At 47.3% G+C, this 22931-nt stretch overlaps 46 non-coding genes across 46 annotated transcripts in view; all 46 read left to right on the top strand.

Annotated features, from left to right (window-relative positions):
• Positions 1 to 95: 95 nt before the first annotated feature.
• On the top strand, positions 96 to 214 carry LOC125579536. The gene has a single exon (XR_007317596.1). It is a non-coding gene; the product is annotated as a 5S ribosomal RNA (ribosomal RNA).
• A 386-nt stretch (positions 215 to 600) lies between these two features.
• LOC125579535 lies at positions 601 to 719 on the top strand. The gene has a single exon (XR_007317594.1). It is a non-coding gene; the product is annotated as a 5S ribosomal RNA (ribosomal RNA).
• A 386-nt stretch (positions 720 to 1105) lies between these two features.
• On the top strand, positions 1106 to 1224 carry LOC125579534. The gene has a single exon (XR_007317593.1). It is a non-coding gene; the product is annotated as a 5S ribosomal RNA (ribosomal RNA).
• A 386-nt stretch (positions 1225 to 1610) lies between these two features.
• LOC125579533 lies at positions 1611 to 1729 on the top strand. The gene has a single exon (XR_007317592.1). It is a non-coding gene; the product is annotated as a 5S ribosomal RNA (ribosomal RNA).
• A 386-nt stretch (positions 1730 to 2115) lies between these two features.
• On the top strand, positions 2116 to 2234 carry LOC125579532. Its single transcript, XR_007317591.1, has one exon. It is a non-coding gene; the product is annotated as a 5S ribosomal RNA (ribosomal RNA).
• A 386-nt stretch (positions 2235 to 2620) lies between these two features.
• Positions 2621 to 2739, top strand: LOC125579531. The gene has a single exon (XR_007317590.1). It is a non-coding gene; the product is annotated as a 5S ribosomal RNA (ribosomal RNA).
• Positions 2740 to 3122: 383 nt separating this feature from the next.
• LOC125579529 lies at positions 3123 to 3241 on the top strand. The gene has a single exon (XR_007317589.1). It is a non-coding gene; the product is annotated as a 5S ribosomal RNA (ribosomal RNA).
• A 389-nt stretch (positions 3242 to 3630) lies between these two features.
• On the top strand, positions 3631 to 3749 carry LOC125579528. The gene has a single exon (XR_007317588.1). It is a non-coding gene; the product is annotated as a 5S ribosomal RNA (ribosomal RNA).
• Positions 3750 to 4135: 386 nt separating this feature from the next.
• LOC125579527 lies at positions 4136 to 4254 on the top strand. The gene has a single exon (XR_007317587.1). It is a non-coding gene; the product is annotated as a 5S ribosomal RNA (ribosomal RNA).
• A 387-nt stretch (positions 4255 to 4641) lies between these two features.
• LOC125579526 lies at positions 4642 to 4760 on the top strand. The gene has a single exon (XR_007317586.1). It is a non-coding gene; the product is annotated as a 5S ribosomal RNA (ribosomal RNA).
• A 386-nt stretch (positions 4761 to 5146) lies between these two features.
• Positions 5147 to 5265, top strand: LOC125579523. Its single transcript, XR_007317583.1, has one exon. It is a non-coding gene; the product is annotated as a 5S ribosomal RNA (ribosomal RNA).
• A 386-nt stretch (positions 5266 to 5651) lies between these two features.
• Positions 5652 to 5770, top strand: LOC125579522. Its single transcript, XR_007317582.1, has one exon. It is a non-coding gene; the product is annotated as a 5S ribosomal RNA (ribosomal RNA).
• Positions 5771 to 6156: 386 nt separating this feature from the next.
• On the top strand, positions 6157 to 6275 carry LOC125579521. The gene has a single exon (XR_007317581.1). It is a non-coding gene; the product is annotated as a 5S ribosomal RNA (ribosomal RNA).
• Positions 6276 to 6664: 389 nt separating this feature from the next.
• LOC125579520 lies at positions 6665 to 6783 on the top strand. Its single transcript, XR_007317580.1, has one exon. It is a non-coding gene; the product is annotated as a 5S ribosomal RNA (ribosomal RNA).
• Positions 6784 to 7169: 386 nt separating this feature from the next.
• Positions 7170 to 7288, top strand: LOC125579519. Its single transcript, XR_007317579.1, has one exon. It is a non-coding gene; the product is annotated as a 5S ribosomal RNA (ribosomal RNA).
• Positions 7289 to 7674: 386 nt separating this feature from the next.
• LOC125579517 lies at positions 7675 to 7793 on the top strand. The gene has a single exon (XR_007317578.1). It is a non-coding gene; the product is annotated as a 5S ribosomal RNA (ribosomal RNA).
• A 386-nt stretch (positions 7794 to 8179) lies between these two features.
• On the top strand, positions 8180 to 8298 carry LOC125579516. The gene has a single exon (XR_007317577.1). It is a non-coding gene; the product is annotated as a 5S ribosomal RNA (ribosomal RNA).
• A 386-nt stretch (positions 8299 to 8684) lies between these two features.
• On the top strand, positions 8685 to 8803 carry LOC125579515. The gene has a single exon (XR_007317576.1). It is a non-coding gene; the product is annotated as a 5S ribosomal RNA (ribosomal RNA).
• Positions 8804 to 9189: 386 nt separating this feature from the next.
• LOC125579514 lies at positions 9190 to 9308 on the top strand. The gene has a single exon (XR_007317575.1). It is a non-coding gene; the product is annotated as a 5S ribosomal RNA (ribosomal RNA).
• Positions 9309 to 9694: 386 nt separating this feature from the next.
• Positions 9695 to 9813, top strand: LOC125579513. The gene has a single exon (XR_007317574.1). It is a non-coding gene; the product is annotated as a 5S ribosomal RNA (ribosomal RNA).
• A 383-nt stretch (positions 9814 to 10196) lies between these two features.
• LOC125579511 lies at positions 10197 to 10315 on the top strand. Its single transcript, XR_007317571.1, has one exon. It is a non-coding gene; the product is annotated as a 5S ribosomal RNA (ribosomal RNA).
• Positions 10316 to 10701: 386 nt separating this feature from the next.
• LOC125579510 lies at positions 10702 to 10820 on the top strand. The gene has a single exon (XR_007317570.1). It is a non-coding gene; the product is annotated as a 5S ribosomal RNA (ribosomal RNA).
• A 389-nt stretch (positions 10821 to 11209) lies between these two features.
• Positions 11210 to 11328, top strand: LOC125579509. The gene has a single exon (XR_007317569.1). It is a non-coding gene; the product is annotated as a 5S ribosomal RNA (ribosomal RNA).
• Positions 11329 to 11715: 387 nt separating this feature from the next.
• Positions 11716 to 11834, top strand: LOC125579508. Its single transcript, XR_007317568.1, has one exon. It is a non-coding gene; the product is annotated as a 5S ribosomal RNA (ribosomal RNA).
• Positions 11835 to 12219: 385 nt separating this feature from the next.
• On the top strand, positions 12220 to 12338 carry LOC125579506. Its single transcript, XR_007317567.1, has one exon. It is a non-coding gene; the product is annotated as a 5S ribosomal RNA (ribosomal RNA).
• A 389-nt stretch (positions 12339 to 12727) lies between these two features.
• LOC125579505 lies at positions 12728 to 12846 on the top strand. Its single transcript, XR_007317566.1, has one exon. It is a non-coding gene; the product is annotated as a 5S ribosomal RNA (ribosomal RNA).
• Positions 12847 to 13233: 387 nt separating this feature from the next.
• On the top strand, positions 13234 to 13352 carry LOC125579504. The gene has a single exon (XR_007317565.1). It is a non-coding gene; the product is annotated as a 5S ribosomal RNA (ribosomal RNA).
• Positions 13353 to 13735: 383 nt separating this feature from the next.
• LOC125579503 lies at positions 13736 to 13854 on the top strand. Its single transcript, XR_007317564.1, has one exon. It is a non-coding gene; the product is annotated as a 5S ribosomal RNA (ribosomal RNA).
• A 389-nt stretch (positions 13855 to 14243) lies between these two features.
• On the top strand, positions 14244 to 14362 carry LOC125579502. Its single transcript, XR_007317563.1, has one exon. It is a non-coding gene; the product is annotated as a 5S ribosomal RNA (ribosomal RNA).
• A 386-nt stretch (positions 14363 to 14748) lies between these two features.
• On the top strand, positions 14749 to 14867 carry LOC125579501. The gene has a single exon (XR_007317561.1). It is a non-coding gene; the product is annotated as a 5S ribosomal RNA (ribosomal RNA).
• Positions 14868 to 15253: 386 nt separating this feature from the next.
• On the top strand, positions 15254 to 15372 carry LOC125579499. Its single transcript, XR_007317559.1, has one exon. It is a non-coding gene; the product is annotated as a 5S ribosomal RNA (ribosomal RNA).
• Positions 15373 to 15761: 389 nt separating this feature from the next.
• LOC125579498 lies at positions 15762 to 15880 on the top strand. The gene has a single exon (XR_007317558.1). It is a non-coding gene; the product is annotated as a 5S ribosomal RNA (ribosomal RNA).
• Positions 15881 to 16266: 386 nt separating this feature from the next.
• LOC125579497 lies at positions 16267 to 16385 on the top strand. The gene has a single exon (XR_007317557.1). It is a non-coding gene; the product is annotated as a 5S ribosomal RNA (ribosomal RNA).
• A 387-nt stretch (positions 16386 to 16772) lies between these two features.
• LOC125579495 lies at positions 16773 to 16891 on the top strand. The gene has a single exon (XR_007317556.1). It is a non-coding gene; the product is annotated as a 5S ribosomal RNA (ribosomal RNA).
• A 386-nt stretch (positions 16892 to 17277) lies between these two features.
• LOC125579494 lies at positions 17278 to 17396 on the top strand. The gene has a single exon (XR_007317555.1). It is a non-coding gene; the product is annotated as a 5S ribosomal RNA (ribosomal RNA).
• Positions 17397 to 17785: 389 nt separating this feature from the next.
• On the top strand, positions 17786 to 17904 carry LOC125579493. The gene has a single exon (XR_007317554.1). It is a non-coding gene; the product is annotated as a 5S ribosomal RNA (ribosomal RNA).
• A 386-nt stretch (positions 17905 to 18290) lies between these two features.
• LOC125579492 lies at positions 18291 to 18409 on the top strand. The gene has a single exon (XR_007317553.1). It is a non-coding gene; the product is annotated as a 5S ribosomal RNA (ribosomal RNA).
• Positions 18410 to 18797: 388 nt separating this feature from the next.
• LOC125579491 lies at positions 18798 to 18916 on the top strand. The gene has a single exon (XR_007317552.1). It is a non-coding gene; the product is annotated as a 5S ribosomal RNA (ribosomal RNA).
• Positions 18917 to 19302: 386 nt separating this feature from the next.
• LOC125579490 lies at positions 19303 to 19421 on the top strand. Its single transcript, XR_007317550.1, has one exon. It is a non-coding gene; the product is annotated as a 5S ribosomal RNA (ribosomal RNA).
• A 389-nt stretch (positions 19422 to 19810) lies between these two features.
• On the top strand, positions 19811 to 19929 carry LOC125579489. The gene has a single exon (XR_007317549.1). It is a non-coding gene; the product is annotated as a 5S ribosomal RNA (ribosomal RNA).
• A 386-nt stretch (positions 19930 to 20315) lies between these two features.
• On the top strand, positions 20316 to 20434 carry LOC125579487. Its single transcript, XR_007317547.1, has one exon. It is a non-coding gene; the product is annotated as a 5S ribosomal RNA (ribosomal RNA).
• Positions 20435 to 20820: 386 nt separating this feature from the next.
• On the top strand, positions 20821 to 20939 carry LOC125579486. Its single transcript, XR_007317546.1, has one exon. It is a non-coding gene; the product is annotated as a 5S ribosomal RNA (ribosomal RNA).
• A 386-nt stretch (positions 20940 to 21325) lies between these two features.
• On the top strand, positions 21326 to 21444 carry LOC125579484. Its single transcript, XR_007317545.1, has one exon. It is a non-coding gene; the product is annotated as a 5S ribosomal RNA (ribosomal RNA).
• A 386-nt stretch (positions 21445 to 21830) lies between these two features.
• Positions 21831 to 21949, top strand: LOC125579483. The gene has a single exon (XR_007317544.1). It is a non-coding gene; the product is annotated as a 5S ribosomal RNA (ribosomal RNA).
• A 389-nt stretch (positions 21950 to 22338) lies between these two features.
• Positions 22339 to 22457, top strand: LOC125579482. Its single transcript, XR_007317543.1, has one exon. It is a non-coding gene; the product is annotated as a 5S ribosomal RNA (ribosomal RNA).
• A 389-nt stretch (positions 22458 to 22846) lies between these two features.
• LOC125579481 overlaps positions 22847 to 22931 on the top strand; it is a 119-nt gene continuing 34 nt past the window's right edge. Inside the window, exon 1 of the ribosomal RNA XR_007317542.1 lies at positions 22847 to 22931. This exon is cut by the window's right edge and continues 34 nt beyond it. This is a non-coding gene — a ribosomal RNA (5S ribosomal RNA).

Below are 22931 nucleotides of genomic sequence, written 5' to 3'. Positions count from 1 at the left end.
AGAAAAAAAAATGCCAACAAATCTTGTGGGTCCCACGCCATCCACTCGAATTGTCGGAACGAAAGGACATATGGAATCGCGAGTCATGTACTAACGGGTGCGATCATACCAGCACTAATGCACCGGATCCCATCAGAACTCCGCAGTTAAGCGTGCTTGGGCGAGAGTAGTACTAGGATGGGTGACCTCCCGGGAAGTCCTCGTGTTGCACCCCTTTTTTATTTTGTTTTTGGATCTAAAACGATTCTAGCTTTGGAAAACCCATAACTTTTGAACCGTGAGGAACTACGCCGCCCACAGCACCATTTCGGAAAGGCCAAGAAACCATCAAGGGCGGTTAAAGGACGTCGCGATTTTTCGGCCCCAAATTCAGCCGTTTTGACCCTCAAACGGGCTGCTGAAATTTACGGAGCGTAAAATAGTCGCGATGCGTTTTTTCGAGTGTTTGTTGTTGTTGTTGTTGTTGTTGTTGTGTTCTACATCAATCTCGACGCACTTTCGTTCGAGAAAAAAAAATGCCAACAAATCTTGTGGGTCCCACGCCATCCACTCGAATTGTCGGAACGAAAGGACATATGGAATCGCGAGTCATGTACTAACGGGTGCGATCATACCAGCACTAATGCACCGGATCCCATCAGAACTCCGCAGTTAAGCGTGCTTGGGCGAGAGTAGTACTAGGATGGGTGACCTCCCGGGAAGTCCTCGTGTTGCACCCCTTTTTTATTTTGTTTTTGGATCTAAAACGATTCTAGCTTTGGAAAACCCATAACTTTTGAACCGTGAGGAACTACGCCGCCCACAGCACCATTTCGGAAAGGCCAAGAAACCATCAAGGGCGGTTAAAGGACGTCGCGATTTTTCGGCCCCAAATTCAGCCGTTTTGACCCTCAAACGGGCTGCTGAAATTTACGGAGCGTAAAATAGTCGCGATGCGTTTTTTCGAGTGTTTGTTGTTGTTGTTGTTGTTGTTGTTGTGTTCTACATCAATCTCGACGCACTTTCGTTCGAGAAAAAAAAATGCCAACAAATCTTGTGGGTCCCACGCCATCCACTCGAATTGTCGGAACGAAAGGACATATGGAATCGCGAGTCATGTACTAACGGGTGCGATCATACCAGCACTAATGCACCGGATCCCATCAGAACTCCGCAGTTAAGCGTGCTTGGGCGAGAGTAGTACTAGGATGGGTGACCTCCCGGGAAGTCCTCGTGTTGCACCCCTTTTTTATTTTGTTTTTGGATCTAAAACGATTCTAGCTTTGGAAAACCCATAACTTTTGAACCGTGAGGAACTACGCCGCCCACAGCACCATTTCGGAAAGGCCAAGAAACCATCAAGGGCGGTTAAAGGACGTCGCGATTTTTCGGCCCCAAATTCAGCCGTTTTGACCCTCAAACGGGCTGCTGAAATTTACGGAGCGTAAAATAGTCGCGATGCGTTTTTTCGAGTGTTTGTTGTTGTTGTTGTTGTTGTTGTTGTGTTCTACATCAATCTCGACGCACTTTCGTTCGAGAAAAAAAAATGCCAACAAATCTTGTGGGTCCCACGCCATCCACTCGAATTGTCGGAACGAAAGGACATATGGAATCGCGAGTCATGTACTAACGGGTGCGATCATACCAGCACTAATGCACCGGATCCCATCAGAACTCCGCAGTTAAGCGTGCTTGGGCGAGAGTAGTACTAGGATGGGTGACCTCCCGGGAAGTCCTCGTGTTGCACCCCTTTTTTATTTTGTTTTTGGATCTAAAACGATTCTAGCTTTGGAAAACCCATAACTTTTGAACCGTGAGGAACTACGCCGCCCACAGCACCATTTCGGAAAGGCCAAGAAACCATCAAGGGCGGTTAAAGGACGTCGCGATTTTTCGGCCCCAAATTCAGCCGTTTTGACCCTCAAACGGGCTGCTGAAATTTACGGAGCGTAAAATAGTCGCGATGCGTTTTTTCGAGTGTTTGTTGTTGTTGTTGTTGTTGTTGTTGTGTTCTACATCAATCTCGACGCACTTTCGGTCGAGAAAAAAAAATGCCAACAAATCTTGTGGGTCCCACGCCATCCACTCGAATTGTCGGAACGAAAGGACATATGGAATCGCGAGTCATGTACTAACGGGTGCGATCATACCAGCACTAATGCACCGGATCCCATCAGAACTCCGCAGTTAAGCGTGCTTGGGCGAGAGTAGTACTAGGATGGGTGACCTCCCGGGAAGTCCTCGTGTTGCACCCCTTTTTTATTTTGTTTTTGGATCTAAAACGATTCTAGCTTTGGAAAACCCATAACTTTTGAACCGTGAGGAACTACGCCGCCCACAGCACCATTTCGGAAAGGCCAAGAAACCATCAAGGGCGGTTAAAGGACGTCGCGATTTTTCGGCCCCAAATTCAGCCGTTTTGACCCTCAAACGGGCTGCTGAAATTTACGGAGCGTAAAATAGTCGCGATGCGTTTTTTCGAGTGTTTGTTGTTGTTGTTGTTGTTGTTGTTGTGTTCTACATCAATCTCGACGCACTTTCGTTCGAGAAAAAAAAATGCCAACAAATCTTGTGGGTCCCACGCCATCCACTCGAATTGTCGGAACGAAAGGACATATGGAATCGCGAGTCATGTACTAACGGGTGCGATCATACCAGCACTAATGCACCGGATCCCATCAGAACTCCGCAGTTAAGCGTGCTTGGGCGAGAGTAGTACTAGGATGGGTGACCTCCCGGGAAGTCCTCGTGTTGCACCCCTTTTTTATTTTGTTTTTGGATCTAAAACGATTCTAGCTTTGGAAAACCCATAACTTTTGAACCGTGAGGAACTACGCCGCCCACAGCACCATTTCGGAAAGGCCAAGAAACCATCAAGGGCGGTTAAAGGACGTCGCGATTTTTCGGCCCCAAATTCAGCCGTTTTGACCCTCAAACGGGCTGCTGAAATTTACGGAGCGTAAAATAGTCGCGATGCGTTTTTTCGAGTGTTTGTTGTTGTTGTTGTTGTTGTTGTGTTCTACATCAATCTCGACGCACTTTCGTTCGAGAAAAAAAAATGCCAACAAATCTTGTGGGTCCCACGCCATCCACTCGAATTGTCGGAACGAAAGGACATATGGAATCGCGAGTCATGTACTAACGGGTGCGATCATACCAGCACTAATGCACCGGATCCCATCAGAACTCCGCAGTTAAGCGTGCTTGGGCGAGAGTAGTACTAGGATGGGTGACCTCCCGGGAAGTCCTCGTGTTGCACCCCTTTTTTATTTTGTTTTTGGATCTAAAACGATTCTAGCTTTGGAAAACCCATAACTTTTGAACCGTGAGGAACTACGCCGCCCACAGCACCATTTCGGAAAGGCCAAGAAACCATCAAGGGCGGTTAAAGGACGTCGCGATTTTTCGGCCCCAAATTCAGCCGTTTTGACCCTCAAACGGGCTGCTGAAATTTACGGAGCGTAAAATAGTCGCGATGCGTTTTTTCGAGTGTTTGTTGTTGTTGTTGTTGTTGTTGTTGTTGTGTTCTACATCAATCTCGACGCACTTTCGTTCGAGAAAAAAAAATGCCAACAAATCTTGTGGGTCCCACGCCATCCACTCGAATTGTCGGAACGAAAGGACATATGGAATCGCGAGTCATGTACTAACGGGTGCGATCATACCAGCACTAATGCACCGGATCCCATCAGAACTCCGCAGTTAAGCGTGCTTGGGCGAGAGTAGTACTAGGATGGGTGACCTCCCGGGAAGTCCTCGTGTTGCACCCCTTTTTTATTTTGTTTTTGGATCTAAAACGATTCTAGCTTTGGAAAACCCATAACTTTTGAACCGTGAGGAACTACGCCGCCCACAGCACCATTTCGGAAAGGCCAAGAAACCATCAAGGGCGGTTAAAGGACGTCGCGATTTTTCGGCCCCAAATTCAGCCGTTTTGACCCTCAAACGGGCTGCTGAAATTTACGGAGCGTAAAATAGTCGCGATGCGTTTTTTCGAGTGTTTGTTGTTGTTGTTGTTGTTGTTGTTGTGTTCTACATCAATCTCGACGCACTTTCGTTCGAGAAAAAAAAATGCCAACAAATCTTGTGGGTCCCACGCCATCCACTCGAATTGTCGGAACGAAAGGACATATGGAATCGCGAGTCATGTACTAACGGGTGCGATCATACCAGCACTAATGCACCGGATCCCATCAGAACTCCGCAGTTAAGCGTGCTTGGGCGAGAGTAGTACTAGGATGGGTGACCTCCCGGGAAGTCCTCGTGTTGCACCCCTTTTTTATTTTGTTTTTGGATCTAAAACGATTCTAGCTTTGGAAAACCCATAACTTTTGAACCGTGAGGAACTACGCCGCCCACAGCACCATTTCGGAAAGGCCAAGAAACCATCAAGGGCGGTTAAAGGACGTCGCGATTTTTCGGCCCCAAATTCAGCCGTTTTGACCCTCAAACGGGCTGCTGAAATTTACGGAGCGTAAAATAGTCGCGATGCGTTTTTTCGAGTGTTTGTTGTTGTTGTTGTTGTTGTTGTTGTTGTTCTACATCAATCTCGACGCACTTTCGTTCGAGAAAAAAAAATGCCAACAAATCTTGTGGGTCCCACGCCATCCACTCGAATTGTCGGAACGAAAGGACATATGGAATCGCGAGTCATGTACTAACGGGTGCGATCATACCAGCACTAATGCACCGGATCCCATCAGAACTCCGCAGTTAAGCGTGCTTGGGCGAGAGTAGTACTAGGATGGGTGACCTCCCGGGAAGTCCTCGTGTTGCACCCCTTTTTTATTTTGTTTTTGGATCTAAAACGATTCTAGCTTTGGAAAACCCATAACTTTTGAACCGTGAGGAACTACGCCGCCCACAGCACCATTTCGGAAAGGCCAAGAAACCATCAAGGGCGGTTAAAGGACGTCGCGATTTTTCGGCCCCAAATTCAGCCGTTTTGACCCTCAAACGGGCTGCTGAAATTTACGGAGCGTAAAATAGTCGCGATGCGTTTTTTCGAGTGTTTGTTGTTGTTGTTGTTGTTGTTGTTGTGTTCTACATCAATCTCGACGCACTTTCGTTCGAGAAAAAAAAATGCCAACAAATCTTGTGGGTCCCACGCCATCCACTCGAATTGTCGGAACGAAAGGACATATGGAATCGCGAGTCATGTACTAACGGGTGCGATCATACCAGCACTAATGCACCGGATCCCATCAGAACTCCGCAGTTAAGCGTGCTTGGGCGAGAGTAGTACTAGGATGGGTGACCTCCCGGGAAGTCCTCGTGTTGCACCCCTTTTTTATTTTGTTTTTGGATCTAAAACGATTCTAGCTTTGGAAAACCCATAACTTTTGAACCGTGAGGAACTACGCCGCCCACAGCACCATTTCGGAAAGGCCAAGAAACCATCAAGGGCGGTTAAAGGACGTCGCGATTTTTCGGCCCCAAATTCAGCCGTTTTGACCCTCAAACGGGCTGCTGAAATTTACGGAGCGTAAAATAGTCGCGATGCGTTTTTTCGAGTGTTTGTTGTTGTTGTTGTTGTTGTTGTTGTGTTCTACATCAATCTCGACGCACTTTCGTTCGAGAAAAAAAAATGCCAACAAATCTTGTGGGTCCCACGCCATCCACTCGAATTGTCGGAACGAAAGGACATATGGAATCGCGAGTCATGTACTAACGGGTGCGATCATACCAGCACTAATGCACCGGATCCCATCAGAACTCCGCAGTTAAGCGTGCTTGGGCGAGAGTAGTACTAGGATGGGTGACCTCCCGGGAAGTCCTCGTGTTGCACCCCTTTTTTATTTTGTTTTTGGATCTAAAACGATTCTAGCTTTGGAAAACCCATAACTTTTGAACCGTGAGGAACTACGCCGCCCACAGCACCATTTCGGAAAGGCCAAGAAACCATCAAGGGCGGTTAAAGGACGTCGCGATTTTTCGGCCCCAAATTCAGCCGTTTTGACCCTCAAACGGGCTGCTGAAATTTACGGAGCGTAAAATAGTCGCGATGCGTTTTTTCGAGTGTTTGTTGTTGTTGTTGTTGTTGTTGTTGTGTTCTACATCAATCTCGACGCACTTTCGTTCGAGAAAAAAAAATGCCAACAAATCTTGTGGGTCCCACGCCATCCACTCGAATTGTCGGAACGAAAGGACATATGGAATCGCGAGTCATGTACTAACGGGTGCGATCATACCAGCACTAATGCACCGGATCCCATCAGAACTCCGCAGTTAAGCGTGCTTGGGCGAGAGTAGTACTAGGATGGGTGACCTCCCGGGAAGTCCTCGTGTTGCACCCCTTTTTTATTTTGTTTTTGGATCTAAAACGATTCTAGCTTTGGAAAACCCATAACTTTTGAACCGTGAGGAACTACGCCGCCCACAGCACCATTTCGGAAAGGCCAAGAAACCATCAAGGGCGGTTAAAGGACGTCGCGATTTTTCGGCCCCAAATTCAGCCGTTTTGACCCTCAAACGGGCTGCTGAAATTTACGGAGCGTAAAATAGTCGCGATGCGTTTTTTCGAGTGTTTGTTGTTGTTGTTGTTGTTGTTGTTGTTGTGTTCTACATCAATCTCGACGCACTTTCGTTCGAGAAAAAAAAATGCCAACAAATCTTGTGGGTCCCACGCCATCCACTCGAATTGTCGGAACGAAAGGACATATGGAATCGCGAGTCATGTACTAACGGGTGCGATCATACCAGCACTAATGCACCGGATCCCATCAGAACTCCGCAGTTAAGCGTGCTTGGGCGAGAGTAGTACTAGGATGGGTGACCTCCCGGGAAGTCCTCGTGTTGCACCCCTTTTTTATTTTGTTTTTGGATCTAAAACGATTCTAGCTTTGGAAAACCCATAACTTTTGAACCGTGAGGAACTACGCCGCCCACAGCACCATTTCGGAAAGGCCAAGAAACCATCAAGGGCGGTTAAAGGACGTCGCGATTTTTCGGCCCCAAATTCAGCCGTTTTGACCCTCAAACGGGCTGCTGAAATTTACGGAGCGTAAAATAGTCGCGATGCGTTTTTTCGAGTGTTTGTTGTTGTTGTTGTTGTTGTTGTTGTGTTCTACATCAATCTCGACGCACTTTCGTTCGAGAAAAAAAAATGCCAACAAATCTTGTGGGTCCCACGCCATCCACTCGAATTGTCGGAACGAAAGGACATATGGAATCGCGAGTCATGTACTAACGGGTGCGATCATACCAGCACTAATGCACCGGATCCCATCAGAACTCCGCAGTTAAGCGTGCTTGGGCGAGAGTAGTACTAGGATGGGTGACCTCCCGGGAAGTCCTCGTGTTGCACCCCTTTTTTATTTTGTTTTTGGATCTAAAACGATTCTAGCTTTGGAAAACCCATAACTTTTGAACCGTGAGGAACTACGCCGCCCACAGCACCATTTCGGAAAGGCCAAGAAACCATCAAGGGCGGTTAAAGGACGTCGCGATTTTTCGGCCCCAAATTCAGCCGTTTTGACCCTCAAACGGGCTGCTGAAATTTACGGAGCGTAAAATAGTCGCGATGCGTTTTTTCGAGTGTTTGTTGTTGTTGTTGTTGTTGTTGTTGTGTTCTACATCAATCTCGACGCACTTTCGTTCGAGAAAAAAAAATGCCAACAAATCTTGTGGGTCCCACGCCATCCACTCGAATTGTCGGAACGAAAGGACATATGGAATCGCGAGTCATGTACTAACGGGTGCGATCATACCAGCACTAATGCACCGGATCCCATCAGAACTCCGCAGTTAAGCGTGCTTGGGCGAGAGTAGTACTAGGATGGGTGACCTCCCGGGAAGTCCTCGTGTTGCACCCCTTTTTTATTTTGTTTTTGGATCTAAAACGATTCTAGCTTTGGAAAACCCATAACTTTTGAACCGTGAGGAACTACGCCGCCCACAGCACCATTTCGGAAAGGCCAAGAAACCATCAAGGGCGGTTAAAGGACGTCGCGATTTTTCGGCCCCAAATTCAGCCGTTTTGACCCTCAAACGGGCTGCTGAAATTTACGGAGCGTAAAATAGTCGCGATGCGTTTTTTCGAGTGTTTGTTGTTGTTGTTGTTGTTGTTGTTGTGTTCTACATCAATCTCGACGCACTTTCGTTCGAGAAAAAAAAATGCCAACAAATCTTGTGGGTCCCACGCCATCCACTCGAATTGTCGGAACGAAAGGACATATGGAATCGCGAGTCATGTACTAACGGGTGCGATCATACCAGCACTAATGCACCGGATCCCATCAGAACTCCGCAGTTAAGCGTGCTTGGGCGAGAGTAGTACTAGGATGGGTGACCTCCCGGGAAGTCCTCGTGTTGCACCCCTTTTTTATTTTGTTTTTGGATCTAAAACGATTCTAGCTTTGGAAAACCCATAACTTTTGAACCGTGAGGAACTACGCCGCCCACAGCACCATTTCGGAAAGGCCAAGAAACCATCAAGGGCGGTTAAAGGACGTCGCGATTTTTCGGCCCCAAATTCAGCCGTTTTGACCCTCAAACGGGCTGCTGAAATTTACGGAGCGTAAAATAGTCGCGATGCGTTTTTTCGAGTGTTTGTTGTTGTTGTTGTTGTTGTTGTTGTGTTCTACATCAATCTCGACGCACTTTCGTTCGAGAAAAAAAAATGCCAACAAATCTTGTGGGTCCCACGCCATCCACTCGAATTGTCGGAACGAAAGGACATATGGAATCGCGAGTCATGTACTAACGGGTGCGATCATACCAGCACTAATGCACCGGATCCCATCAGAACTCCGCAGTTAAGCGTGCTTGGGCGAGAGTAGTACTAGGATGGGTGACCTCCCGGGAAGTCCTCGTGTTGCACCCCTTTTTTATTTTGTTTTTGGATCTAAAACGATTCTAGCTTTGGAAAACCCATAACTTTTGAACCGTGAGGAACTACGCCGCCCACAGCACCATTTCGGAAAGGCCAAGAAACCATCAAGGGCGGTTAAAGGACGTCGCGATTTTTCGGCCCCAAATTCAGCCGTTTTGACCCTCAAACGGGCTGCTGAAATTTACGGAGCGTAAAATAGTCGCGATGCGTTTTTTCGAGTGTTTGTTGTTGTTGTTGTTGTTGTTGTTGTGTTCTACATCAATCTCGACGCACTTTCGTTCGAGAAAAAAAAATGCCAACAAATCTTGTGGGTCCCACGCCATCCACTCGAATTGTCGGAACGAAAGGACATATGGAATCGCGAGTCATGTACTAACGGGTGCGATCATACCAGCACTAATGCACCGGATCCCATCAGAACTCCGCAGTTAAGCGTGCTTGGGCGAGAGTAGTACTAGGATGGGTGACCTCCCGGGAAGTCCTCGTGTTGCACCCCTTTTTTATTTTGTTTTTGGATCTAAAACGATTCTAGCTTTGGAAAACCCATAACTTTTGAACCGTGAGGAACTACGCCGCCCACAGCACCATTTCGGAAAGGCCAAGAAACCATCAAGGGCGGTTAAAGGACGTCGCGATTTTTCGGCCCCAAATTCAGCCGTTTTGACCCTCAAACGGGCTGCTGAAATTTACGGAGCGTAAAATAGTCGCGATGCGTTTTTTCGAGTGTTTGTTGTTGTTGTTGTTGTTGTTGTTGTGTTCTACATCAATCTCGACGCACTTTCGGTCGAGAAAAAAAAATGCCAACAAATCTTGTGGGTCCCACGCCATCCACTCGAATTGTCGGAACGAAAGGACATATGGAATCGCGAGTCATGTACTAACGGGTGCGATCATACCAGCACTAATGCACCGGATCCCATCAGAACTCCGCAGTTAAGCGTGCTTGGGCGAGAGTAGTACTAGGATGGGTGACCTCCCGGGAAGTCCTCGTGTTGCACCCCTTTTTTATTTTGTTTTTGGATCTAAAACGATTCTAGCTTTGGAAAACCCATAACTTTTGAACCGTGAGGAACTACGCCGCCCACAGCACCATTTCGGAAAGGCCAAGAAACCATCAAGGGCGGTTAAAGGACGTCGCGATTTTTCGGCCCCAAATTCAGCCGTTTTGACCCTCAAACGGGCTGCTGAAATTTACGGAGCGTAAAATAGTCGCGATGCGTTTTTTCGAGTGTTTGTTGTTGTTGTTGTTGTTGTTGTGTTCTACATCAATCTCGACGCACTTTCGTTCGAGAAAAAAAAATGCCAACAAATCTTGTGGGTCCCACGCCATCCACTCGAATTGTCGGAACGAAAGGACATATGGAATCGCGAGTCATGTACTAACGGGTGCGATCATACCAGCACTAATGCACCGGATCCCATCAGAACTCCGCAGTTAAGCGTGCTTGGGCGAGAGTAGTACTAGGATGGGTGACCTCCCGGGAAGTCCTCGTGTTGCACCCCTTTTTTATTTTGTTTTTGGATCTAAAACGATTCTAGCTTTGGAAAACCCATAACTTTTGAACCGTGAGGAACTACGCCGCCCACAGCACCATTTCGGAAAGGCCAAGAAACCATCAAGGGCGGTTAAAGGACGTCGCGATTTTTCGGCCCCAAATTCAGCCGTTTTGACCCTCAAACGGGCTGCTGAAATTTACGGAGCGTAAAATAGTCGCGATGCGTTTTTTCGAGTGTTTGTTGTTGTTGTTGTTGTTGTTGTTGTGTTCTACATCAATCTCGACGCACTTTCGGTCGAGAAAAAAAAATGCCAACAAATCTTGTGGGTCCCACGCCATCCACTCGAATTGTCGGAACGAAAGGACATATGGAATCGCGAGTCATGTACTAACGGGTGCGATCATACCAGCACTAATGCACCGGATCCCATCAGAACTCCGCAGTTAAGCGTGCTTGGGCGAGAGTAGTACTAGGATGGGTGACCTCCCGGGAAGTCCTCGTGTTGCACCCCTTTTTTATTTTGTTTTTGGATCTAAAACGATTCTAGCTTTGGAAAACCCATAACTTTTGAACCGTGAGGAACTACGCCGCCCACAGCACCATTTCGGAAAGGCCAAGAAACCATCAAGGGCGGTTAAAGGACGTCGCGATTTTTCGGCCCCAAATTCAGCCGTTTTGACCCTCAAACGGGCTGCTGAAATTTACGGAGCGTAAAATAGTCGCGATGCGTTTTTTCGAGTGTTTGTTGTTGTTGTTGTTGTTGTTGTTGTTGTGTTCTACATCAATCTCGACGCACTTTCGTTCGAGAAAAAAAAATGCCAACAAATCTTGTGGGTCCCACGCCATCCACTCGAATTGTCGGAACGAAAGGACATATGGAATCGCGAGTCATGTACTAACGGGTGCGATCATACCAGCACTAATGCACCGGATCCCATCAGAACTCCGCAGTTAAGCGTGCTTGGGCGAGAGTAGTACTAGGATGGGTGACCTCCCGGGAAGTCCTCGTGTTGCACCCCTTTTTTATTTTGTTTTTGGATCTAAAACGATTCTAGCTTTGGAAAACCCATAACTTTTGAACCGTGAGGAACTACGCCGCCCACAGCACCATTTCGGAAAGGCCAAGAAACCATCAAGGGCGGTTAAAGGACGTCGCGATTTTTCGGCCCCAAATTCAGCCGTTTTGACCCTCAAACGGGCTGCTGAAATTTACGGAGCGTAAAATAGTCGCGATGCGTTTTTTCGAGTGTTTGTTGTTGTTGTTGTTGTTGTTGTTGTTGTTCTACATCAATCTCGACGCACTTTCGTTCGAGAAAAAAAAATGCCAACAAATCTTGTGGGTCCCACGCCATCCACTCGAATTGTCGGAACGAAAGGACATATGGAATCGCGAGTCATGTACTAACGGGTGCGATCATACCAGCACTAATGCACCGGATCCCATCAGAACTCCGCAGTTAAGCGTGCTTGGGCGAGAGTAGTACTAGGATGGGTGACCTCCCGGGAAGTCCTCGTGTTGCACCCCTTTTTTATTTTGTTTTTGGATCTAAAACGATTCTAGCTTTGGAAAACCCATAACTTTTGAACCGTGAGGAACTACGCCGCCCACAGCACCATTTCGGAAAGGCCAAGAAACCATCAAGGGCGGTTAAAGGACGTCGCGATTTTTCGGCCCCAAATTCAGCCGTTTTGACCCTCAAACGGGCTGCTGAAATTTACGGAGCGTAAAATAGTCGCGATGCGTTTTTTCGAGTGTTTGTGTTGTTGTTGTTGTTGTTGTTGTGTTCTACATCAATCTCGACGCACTTTCGTTCGAGAAAAAAAAATGCCAACAAATCTTGTGGGTCCCACGCCATCCACTCGAATTGTCGGAACGAAAGGACATATGGAATCGCGAGTCATGTACTAACGGGTGCGATCATACCAGCACTAATGCACCGGATCCCATCAGAACTCCGCAGTTAAGCGTGCTTGGGCGAGAGTAGTACTAGGATGGGTGACCTCCCGGGAAGTCCTCGTGTTGCACCCCTTTTTTATTTTGTTTTTGGATCTAAAACGATTCTAGCTTTGGAAAACCCATAACTTTTGAACCGTGAGGAACTACGCCGCCCACAGCACCATTTCGGAAAGGCCAAGAAACCATCAAGGGCGGTTAAAGGACGTCGCGATTTTTCGGCCCCAAATTCAGCCGTTTTGACCCTCAAACGGGCTGCTGAAATTTACGGAGCGTAAAATAGTCGCGATGCGTTTTTTCGAGTGTTTGTTGTTGTTGTTGTTGTTGTTGTTGTTGTGTTCTACATCAATCTCGACGCACTTTCGTTCGAGAAAAAAAAATGCCAACAAATCTTGTGGGTCCCACGCCATCCACTCGAATTGTCGGAACGAAAGGACATATGGAATCGCGAGTCATGTACTAACGGGTGCGATCATACCAGCACTAATGCACCGGATCCCATCAGAACTCCGCAGTTAAGCGTGCTTGGGCGAGAGTAGTACTAGGATGGGTGACCTCCCGGGAAGTCCTCGTGTTGCACCCCTTTTTTATTTTGTTTTTGGATCTAAAACGATTCTAGCTTTGGAAAACCCATAACTTTTGAACCGTGAGGAACTACGCCGCCCACAGCACCATTTCGGAAAGGCCAAGAAACCATCAAGGGCGGTTAAAGGACGTCGCGATTTTTCGGCCCCAAATTCAGCCGTTTTGACCCTCAAACGGGCTGCTGAAATTTACGGAGCGTAAAATAGTCGCGATGCGTTTTTTCGAGTGTTTGTTGTTGTTGTTGTTGTTGTTGTTGTTGTTCTACATCAATCTCGACGCACTTTCGTTCGAGAAAAAAAAATGCCAACAAATCTTGTGGGTCCCACGCCATCCACTCGAATTGTCGGAACGAAAGGACATATGGAATCGCGAGTCATGTACTAACGGGTGCGATCATACCAGCACTAATGCACCGGATCCCATCAGAACTCCGCAGTTAAGCGTGCTTGGGCGAGAGTAGTACTAGGATGGGTGACCTCCCGGGAAGTCCTCGTGTTGCACCCCTTTTTTATTTTGTTTTTGGATCTAAAACGATTCTAGCTTTGGAAAACCCATAACTTTTGAACCGTGAGGAACTACGCCGCCCACAGCACCATTTCGGAAAGGCCAAGAAACCATCAAGGGCGGTTAAAGGACGTCGCGATTTTTCGGCCCCAAATTCAGCCGTTTTGACCCTCAAACGGGCTGCTGAAATTTACGGAGCGTAAAATAGTCGCGATGCGTTTTTTCGAGTGTTTGTTGTTGTTGTTGTTGTTGTTGTGTTCTACATCAATCTCGACGCACTTTCGTTCGAGAAAAAAAAATGCCAACAAATCTTGTGGGTCCCACGCCATCCACTCGAATTGTCGGAACGAAAGGACATATGGAATCGCGAGTCATGTACTAACGGGTGCGATCATACCAGCACTAATGCACCGGATCCCATCAGAACTCCGCAGTTAAGCGTGCTTGGGCGAGAGTAGTACTAGGATGGGTGACCTCCCGGGAAGTCCTCGTGTTGCACCCCTTTTTTATTTTGTTTTTGGATCTAAAACGATTCTAGCTTTGGAAAACCCATAACTTTTGAACCGTGAGGAACTACGCCGCCCACAGCACCATTTCGGAAAGGCCAAGAAACCATCAAGGGCGGTTAAAGGACGTCGCGATTTTTCGGCCCCAAATTCAGCCGTTTTGACCCTCAAACGGGCTGCTGAAATTTACGGAGCGTAAAATAGTCGCGATGCGTTTTTTCGAGTGTTTGTTGTTGTTGTTGTTGTTGTTGTTGTTGTGTTCTACATCAATCTCGACGCACTTTCGTTCGAGAAAAAAAAATGCCAACAAATCTTGTGGGTCCCACGCCATCCACTCGAATTGTCGGAACGAAAGGACATATGGAATCGCGAGTCATGTACTAACGGGTGCGATCATACCAGCACTAATGCACCGGATCCCATCAGAACTCCGCAGTTAAGCGTGCTTGGGCGAGAGTAGTACTAGGATGGGTGACCTCCCGGGAAGTCCTCGTGTTGCACCCCTTTTTTATTTTGTTTTTGGATCTAAAACGATTCTAGCTTTGGAAAACCCATAACTTTTGAACCGTGAGGAACTACGCCGCCCACAGCACCATTTCGGAAAGGCCAAGAAACCATCAAGGGCGGTTAAAGGACGTCGCGATTTTTCGGCCCCAAATTCAGCCGTTTTGACCCTCAAACGGGCTGCTGAAATTTACGGAGCGTAAAATAGTCGCGATGCGTTTTTTCGAGTGTTTGTTGTTGTTGTTGTTGTTGTTGTTGTGTTCTACATCAATCTCGACGCACTTTCGTTCGAGAAAAAAAAATGCCAACAAATCTTGTGGGTCCCACGCCATCCACTCGAATTGTCGGAACGAAAGGACATATGGAATCGCGAGTCATGTACTAACGGGTGCGATCATACCAGCACTAATGCACCGGATCCCATCAGAACTCCGCAGTTAAGCGTGCTTGGGCGAGAGTAGTACTAGGATGGGTGACCTCCCGGGAAGTCCTCGTGTTGCACCCCTTTTTTATTTTGTTTTTGGATCTAAAACGATTCTAGCTTTGGAAAACCCATAACTTTTGAACCGTGAGGAACTACGCCGCCCACAGCACCATTTCGGAAAGGCCAAGAAACCATCAAGGGCGGTTAAAGGACGTCGCGATTTTTCGGCCCCAAATTCAGCCGTTTTGACCCTCAAACGGGCTGCTGAAATTTACGGAGCGTAAAATAGTCGCGATGCGTTTTTTCGAGTGTTTGTTGTTGTTGTTGTTGTTGTTGTTGTGTTCTACATCAATCTCGACGCACTTTCGTTCGAGAAAAAAAAATGCCAACAAATCTTGTGGGTCCCACGCCATCCACTCGAATTGTCGGAACGAAAGGACATATGGAATCGCGAGTCATGTACTAACGGGTGCGATCATACCAGCACTAATGCACCGGATCCCATCAGAACTCCGCAGTTAAGCGTGCTTGGGCGAGAGTAGTACTAGGATGGGTGACCTCCCGGGAAGTCCTCGTGTTGCACCCCTTTTTTATTTTGTTTTTGGATCTAAAACGATTCTAGCTTTGGAAAACCCATAACTTTTGAACCGTGAGGAACTACGCCGCCCACAGCACCATTTCGGAAAGGCCAAGAAACCATCAAGGGCGGTTAAAGGACGTCGCGATTTTTCGGCCCCAAATTCAGCCGTTTTGACCCTCAAACGGGCTGCTGAAATTTACGGAGCGTAAAATAGTCGCGATGCGTTTTTTCGAGTGTTTGTTGTTGTTGTTGTTGTTGTTGTTGTTGTGTTCTACATCAATCTCGACGCACTTTCGTTCGAGAAAAAAAAATGCCAACAAATCTTGTGGGTCCCACGCCATCCACTCGAATTGTCGGAACGAAAGGACATATGGAATCGCGAGTCATGTACTAACGGGTGCGATCATACCAGCACTAATGCACCGGATCCCATCAGAACTCCGCAGTTAAGCGTGCTTGGGCGAGAGTAGTACTAGGATGGGTGACCTCCCGGGAAGTCCTCGTGTTGCACCCCTTTTTTATTTTGTTTTTGGATCTAAAACGATTCTAGCTTTGGAAAACCCATAACTTTTGAACCGTGAGGAACTACGCCGCCCACAGCACCATTTCGGAAAGGCCAAGAAACCATCAAGGGCGGTTAAAGGACGTCGCGATTTTTCGGCCCCAAATTCAGCCGTTTTGACCCTCAAACGGGCTGCTGAAATTTACGGAGCGTAAAATAGTCGCGATGCGTTTTTTCGAGTGTTTGTTGTTGTTGTTGTTGTTGTTGTTGTGTTCTACATCAATCTCGACGCACTTTCGTTCGAGAAAAAAAAATGCCAACAAATCTTGTGGGTCCCACGCCATCCACTCGAATTGTCGGAACGAAAGGACATATGGAATCGCGAGTCATGTACTAACGGGTGCGATCATACCAGCACTAATGCACCGGATCCCATCAGAACTCCGCAGTTAAGCGTGCTTGGGCGAGAGTAGTACTAGGATGGGTGACCTCCCGGGAAGTCCTCGTGTTGCACCCCTTTTTTATTTTGTTTTTGGATCTAAAACGATTCTAGCTTTGGAAAACCCATAACTTTTGAACCGTGAGGAACTACGCCGCCCACAGCACCATTTCGGAAAGGCCAAGAAACCATCAAGGGCGGTTAAAGGACGTCGCGATTTTTCGGCCCCAAATTCAGCCGTTTTGACCCTCAAACGGGCTGCTGAAATTTACGGAGCGTAAAATAGTCGCGATGCGTTTTTTCGAGTGTTTGTTGTTGTTGTTGTTGTTGTTGTTGTTGTTCTACATCAATCTCGACGCACTTTCGTTCGAGAAAAAAAAATGCCAACAAATCTTGTGGGTCCCACGCCATCCACTCGAATTGTCGGAACGAAAGGACATATGGAATCGCGAGTCATGTACTAACGGGTGCGATCATACCAGCACTAATGCACCGGATCCCATCAGAACTCCGCAGTTAAGCGTGCTTGGGCGAGAGTAGTACTAGGATGGGTGACCTCCCGGGAAGTCCTCGTGTTGCACCCCTTTTTTATTTTGTTTTTGGATCTAAAACGATTCTAGCTTTGGAAAACCCATAACTTTTGAACCGTGAGGAACTACGCCGCCCACAGCACCATTTCGGAAAGGCCAAGAAACCATCAAGGGCGGTTAAAGGACGTCGCGATTTTTCGGCCCCAAATTCAGCCGTTTTGACCCTCAAACGGGCTGCTGAAATTTACGGAGCGTAAAATAGTCGCGATGCGTTTTTTCGAGTGTTTGTTGTTGTTGTTGTTGTTGTTGTTGTGTTCTACATCAATCTCGACGCACTTTCGTTCGAGAAAAAAAAATGCCAACAAATCTTGTGGGTCCCACGCCATCCACTCGAATTGTCGGAACGAAAGGACATATGGAATCGCGAGTCATGTACTAACGGGTGCGATCATACCAGCACTAATGCACCGGATCCCATCAGAACTCCGCAGTTAAGCGTGCTTGGGCGAGAGTAGTACTAGGATGGGTGACCTCCCGGGAAGTCCTCGTGTTGCACCCCTTTTTTATTTTGTTTTTGGATCTAAAACGATTCTAGCTTTGGAAAACCCATAACTTTTGAACCGTGAGGAACTACGCCGCCCACAGCACCATTTCGGAAAGGCCAAGAAACCATCAAGGGCGGTTAAAGGACGTCGCGATTTTTCGGCCCCAAATTCAGCCGTTTTGACCCTCAAACGGGCTGCTGAAATTTACGGAGCGTAAAATAGTCGCGATGCGTTTTTTCGAGTGTTTGTTGTTGTTGTTGTTGTTGTTGTTGTTGTGTTCTACATCAATCTCGACGCACTTTCGTTCGAGAAAAAAAAATGCCAACAAATCTTGTGGGTCCCACGCCATCCACTCGAATTGTCGGAACGAAAGGACATATGGAATCGCGAGTCATGTACTAACGGGTGCGATCATACCAGCACTAATGCACCGGATCCCATCAGAACTCCGCAGTTAAGCGTGCTTGGGCGAGAGTAGTACTAGGATGGGTGACCTCCCGGGAAGTCCTCGTGTTGCACCCCTTTTTTATTTTGTTTTTGGATCTAAAACGATTCTAGCTTTGGAAAACCCATAACTTTTGAACCGTGAGGAACTACGCCGCCCACAGCACCATTTCGGAAAGGCCAAGAAACCATCAAGGGCGGTTAAAGGACGTCGCGATTTTTCGGCCCCAAATTCAGCCGTTTTGACCCTCAAACGGGCTGCTGAAATTTACGGAGCGTAAAATAGTCGCGATGCGTTTTTTCGAGTGTTTGTTGTTGTTGTTGTTGTTGTTGTTGTGTTCTACATCAATCTCGACGCACTTTCGTTCGAGAAAAAAAAATGCCAACAAATCTTGTGGGTCCCACGCCATCCACTCGAATTGTCGGAACGAAAGGACATATGGAATCGCGAGTCATGTACTAACGGGTGCGATCATACCAGCACTAATGCACCGGATCCCATCAGAACTCCGCAGTTAAGCGTGCTTGGGCGAGAGTAGTACTAGGATGGGTGACCTCCCGGGAAGTCCTCGTGTTGCACCCCTTTTTTATTTTGTTTTTGGATCTAAAACGATTCTAGCTTTGGAAAACCCATAACTTTTGAACCGTGAGGAACTACGCCGCCCACAGCACCATTTCGGAAAGGCCAAGAAACCATCAAGGGCGGTTAAAGGACGTCGCGATTTTTCGGCCCCAAATTCAGCCGTTTTGACCCTCAAACGGGCTGCTGAAATTTACGGAGCGTAAAATAGTCGCGATGCGTTTTTTCGAGTGTTTGTTGTTGTTGTTGTTGTTGTTGTGTTGTGTTCTACATCAATCTCGACGCACTTTCGTTCGAGAAAAAAAAATGCCAACAAATCTTGTGGGTCCCACGCCATCCACTCGAATTGTCGGAACGAAAGGACATATGGAATCGCGAGTCATGTACTAACGGGTGCGATCATACCAGCACTAATGCACCGGATCCCATCAGAACTCCGCAGTTAAGCGTGCTTGGGCGAGAGTAGTACTAGGATGGGTGACCTCCCGGGAAGTCCTCGTGTTGCACCCCTTTTTTATTTTGTTTTTGGATCTAAAACGATTCTAGCTTTGGAAAACCCATAACTTTTGAACCGTGAGGAACTACGCCGCCCACAGCACCATTTCGGAAAGGCCAAGAAACCATCAAGGGCGGTTAAAGGACGTCGCGATTTTTCGGCCCCAAATTCAGCCGTTTTGACCCTCAAACGGGCTGCTGAAATTTACGGAGCGTAAAATAGTCGCGATGCGTTTTTTCGAGTGTTTGTTGTTGTTGTTGTTGTTGTTGTTGTGTTCTACATCAATCTCGACGCACTTTCGTTCGAGAAAAAAAAATGCCAACAAATCTTGTGGGTCCCACGCCATCCACTCGAATTGTCGGAACGAAAGGACATATGGAATCGCGAGTCATGTACTAACGGGTGCGATCATACCAGCACTAATGCACCGGATCCCATCAGAACTCCGCAGTTAAGCGTGCTTGGGCGAGAGTAGTACTAGGATGGGTGACCTCCCGGGAAGTCCTCGTGTTGCACCCCTTTTTTATTTTGTTTTTGGATCTAAAACGATTCTAGCTTTGGAAAACCCATAACTTTTGAACCGTGAGGAACTACGCCGCCCACAGCACCATTTCGGAAAGGCCAAGAAACCATCAAGGGCGGTTAAAGGACGTCGCGATTTTTCGGCCCCAAATTCAGCCGTTTTGACCCTCAAACGGGCTGCTGAAATTTACGGAGCGTAAAATAGTCGCGATGCGTTTTTTCGAGTGTTTGTTGTTGTTGTTGTTGTTGTTGTTGTTGTGTTCTACATCAATCTCGACGCACTTTCGTTCGAGAAAAAAAAATGCCAACAAATCTTGTGGGTCCCACGCCATCCACTCGAATTGTCGGAACGAAAGGACATATGGAATCGCGAGTCATGTACTAACGGGTGCGATCATACCAGCACTAATGCACCGGATCCCATCAGAACTCCGCAGTTAAGCGTGCTTGGGCGAGAGTAGTACTAGGATGGGTGACCTCCCGGGAAGTCCTCGTGTTGCACCCCTTTTTTATTTTGTTTTTGGATCTAAAACGATTCTAGCTTTGGAAAACCCATAACTTTTGAACCGTGAGGAACTACGCCGCCCACAGCACCATTTCGGAAAGGCCAAGAAACCATCAAGGGCGGTTAAAGGACGTCGCGATTTTTCGGCCCCAAATTCAGCCGTTTTGACCCTCAAACGGGCTGCTGAAATTTACGGAGCGTAAAATAGTCGCGATGCGTTTTTTCGAGTGTTTGTTGTTGTTGTTGTTGTTGTTGTTGTGTTCTACATCAATCTCGACGCACTTTCGTTCGAGAAAAAAAAATGCCAACAAATCTTGTGGGTCCCACGCCATCCACTCGAATTGTCGGAACGAAAGGACATATGGAATCGCGAGTCATGTACTAACGGGTGCGATCATACCAGCACTAATGCACCGGATCCCATCAGAACTCCGCAGTTAAGCGTGCTTGGGCGAGAGTAGTACTAGGATGGGTGACCTCCCGGGAAGTCCTCGTGTTGCACCCCTTTTTTATTTTGTTTTTGGATCTAAAACGATTCTAGCTTTGGAAAACCCATAACTTTTGAACCGTGAGGAACTACGCCGCCCACAGCACCATTTCGGAAAGGCCAAGAAACCATCAAGGGCGGTTAAAGGACGTCGCGATTTTTCGGCCCCAAATTCAGCCGTTTTGACCCTCAAACGGGCTGCTGAAATTTACGGAGCGTAAAATAGTCGCGATGCGTTTTTTCGAGTGTTTGTTGTTGTTGTTGTTGTTGTTGTTGTGTTCTACATCAATCTCGACGCACTTTCGTTCGAGAAAAAAAAATGCCAACAAATCTTGTGGGTCCCACGCCATCCACTCGAATTGTCGGAACGAAAGGACATATGGAATCGCGAGTCATGTACTAACGGGTGCGATCATACCAGCACTAATGCACCGGATCCCATCAGAACTCCGCAGTTAAGCGTGCTTGGGCGAGAGTAGTACTAGGATGGGTGACCTCCCGGGAAGTCCTCGTGTTGCACCCCTTTTTTATTTTGTTTTTGGATCTAAAACGATTCTAGCTTTGGAAAACCCATAACTTTTGAACCGTGAGGAACTACGCCGCCCACAGCACCATTTCGGAAAGGCCAAGAAACCATCAAGGGCGGTTAAAGGACGTCGCGATTTTTCGGCCCCAAATTCAGCCGTTTTGACCCTCAAACGGGCTGCTGAAATTTACGGAGCGTAAAATAGTCGCGATGCGTTTTTTCGAGTGTTTGTTGTTGTTGTTGTTGTTGTTGTTGTGTTCTACATCAATCTCGACGCACTTTCGTTCGAGAAAAAAAAATGCCAACAAATCTTGTGGGTCCCACGCCATCCACTCGAATTGTCGGAACGAAAGGACATATGGAATCGCGAGTCATGTACTAACGGGTGCGATCATACCAGCACTAATGCACCGGATCCCATCAGAACTCCGCAGTTAAGCGTGCTTGGGCGAGAGTAGTACTAGGATGGGTGACCTCCCGGGAAGTCCTCGTGTTGCACCCCTTTTTTATTTTGTTTTTGGATCTAAAACGATTCTAGCTTTGGAAAACCCATAACTTTTGAACCGTGAGGAACTACGCCGCCCACAGCACCATTTCGGAAAGGCCAAGAAACCATCAAGGGCGGTTAAAGGACGTCGCGATTTTTCGGCCCCAAATTCAGCCGTTTTGACCCTCAAACGGGCTGCTGAAATTTACGGAGCGTAAAATAGTCGCGATGCGTTTTTTCGAGTGTTTGTTGTTGTTGTTGTTGTTGTTGTTGTGTTCTACATCAATCTCGACGCACTTTCGTTCGAGAAAAAAAAATGCCAACAAATCTTGTGGGTCCCACGCCATCCACTCGAATTGTCGGAACGAAAGGACATATGGAATCGCGAGTCATGTACTAACGGGTGCGATCATACCAGCACTAATGCACCGGATCCCATCAGAACTCCGCAGTTAAGCGTGCTTGGGCGAGAGTAGTACTAGGATGGGTGACCTCCCGGGAAGTCCTCGTGTTGCACCCCTTTTTTATTTTGTTTTTGGATCTAAAACGATTCTAGCTTTGGAAAACCCATAACTTTTGAACCGTGAGGAACTACGCCGCCCACAGCACCATTTCGGAAAGGCCAAGAAACCATCAAGGGCGGTTAAAGGACGTCGCGATTTTTCGGCCCCAAATTCAGCCGTTTTGACCCTCAAACGGGCTGCTGAAATTTACGGAGCGTAAAATAGTCGCGATGCGTTTTTTCGAGTGTTTGTTGTTGTTGTTGTTGTTGTTGTTGTTGTGTTCTACATCAATCTCGACGCACTTTCGTTCGAGAAAAAAAAATGCCAACAAATCTTGTGGGTCCCACGCCATCCACTCGAATTGTCGGAACGAAAGGACATATGGAATCGCGAGTCATGTACTAACGGGTGCGATCATACCAGCACTAATGCACCGGATCCCATCAGAACTCCGCAGTTAAGCGTGCTTGGGCGAGAGTAGTACTAGGATGGGTGACCTCCCGGGAAGTCCTCGTGTTGCACCCCTTTTTTATTTTGTTTTTGGATCTAAAACGATTCTAGCTTTGGAAAACCCATAACTTTTGAACCGTGAGGAACTACGCCGCCCACAGCACCATTTCGGAAAGGCCAAGAAACCATCAAGGGCGGTTAAAGGACGTCGCGATTTTTCGGCCCCAAATTCAGCCGTTTTGACCCTCAAACGGGCTGCTGAAATTTACGGAGCGTAAAATAGTCGCGATGCGTTTTTTCGAGTGTTTGTTGTTGTTGTTGTTGTTGTTGTTGTTGTGTTCTACATCAATCTCGACGCACTTTCGTTCGAGAAAAAAAAATGCCAACAAATCTTGTGGGTCCCACGCCATCCACTCGAATTGTCGGAACGAAAGGACATATGGAATCGCGAGTCATGTACTAACGGGTGCGATCATACCAGCACTAATGCACCGGATCCCATCAGAACTCCGCAGTTAAGCGTGCTTGGGCGAGAGTAGTACTAGGATG

The sequence above is a fragment of the Brassica napus genome, chromosome A10, assembly GCF_020379485.1.
Source record: "Brassica napus cultivar Da-Ae chromosome A10, Da-Ae, whole genome shotgun sequence".
Lineage (NCBI taxonomy): Eukaryota > Viridiplantae > Streptophyta > Magnoliopsida > Brassicales > Brassicaceae > Brassica > Brassica napus.
The sequence above is the reverse complement of the archived record's forward strand: the minus strand, read 5'-3'. Positions and strand labels throughout refer to the sequence as shown.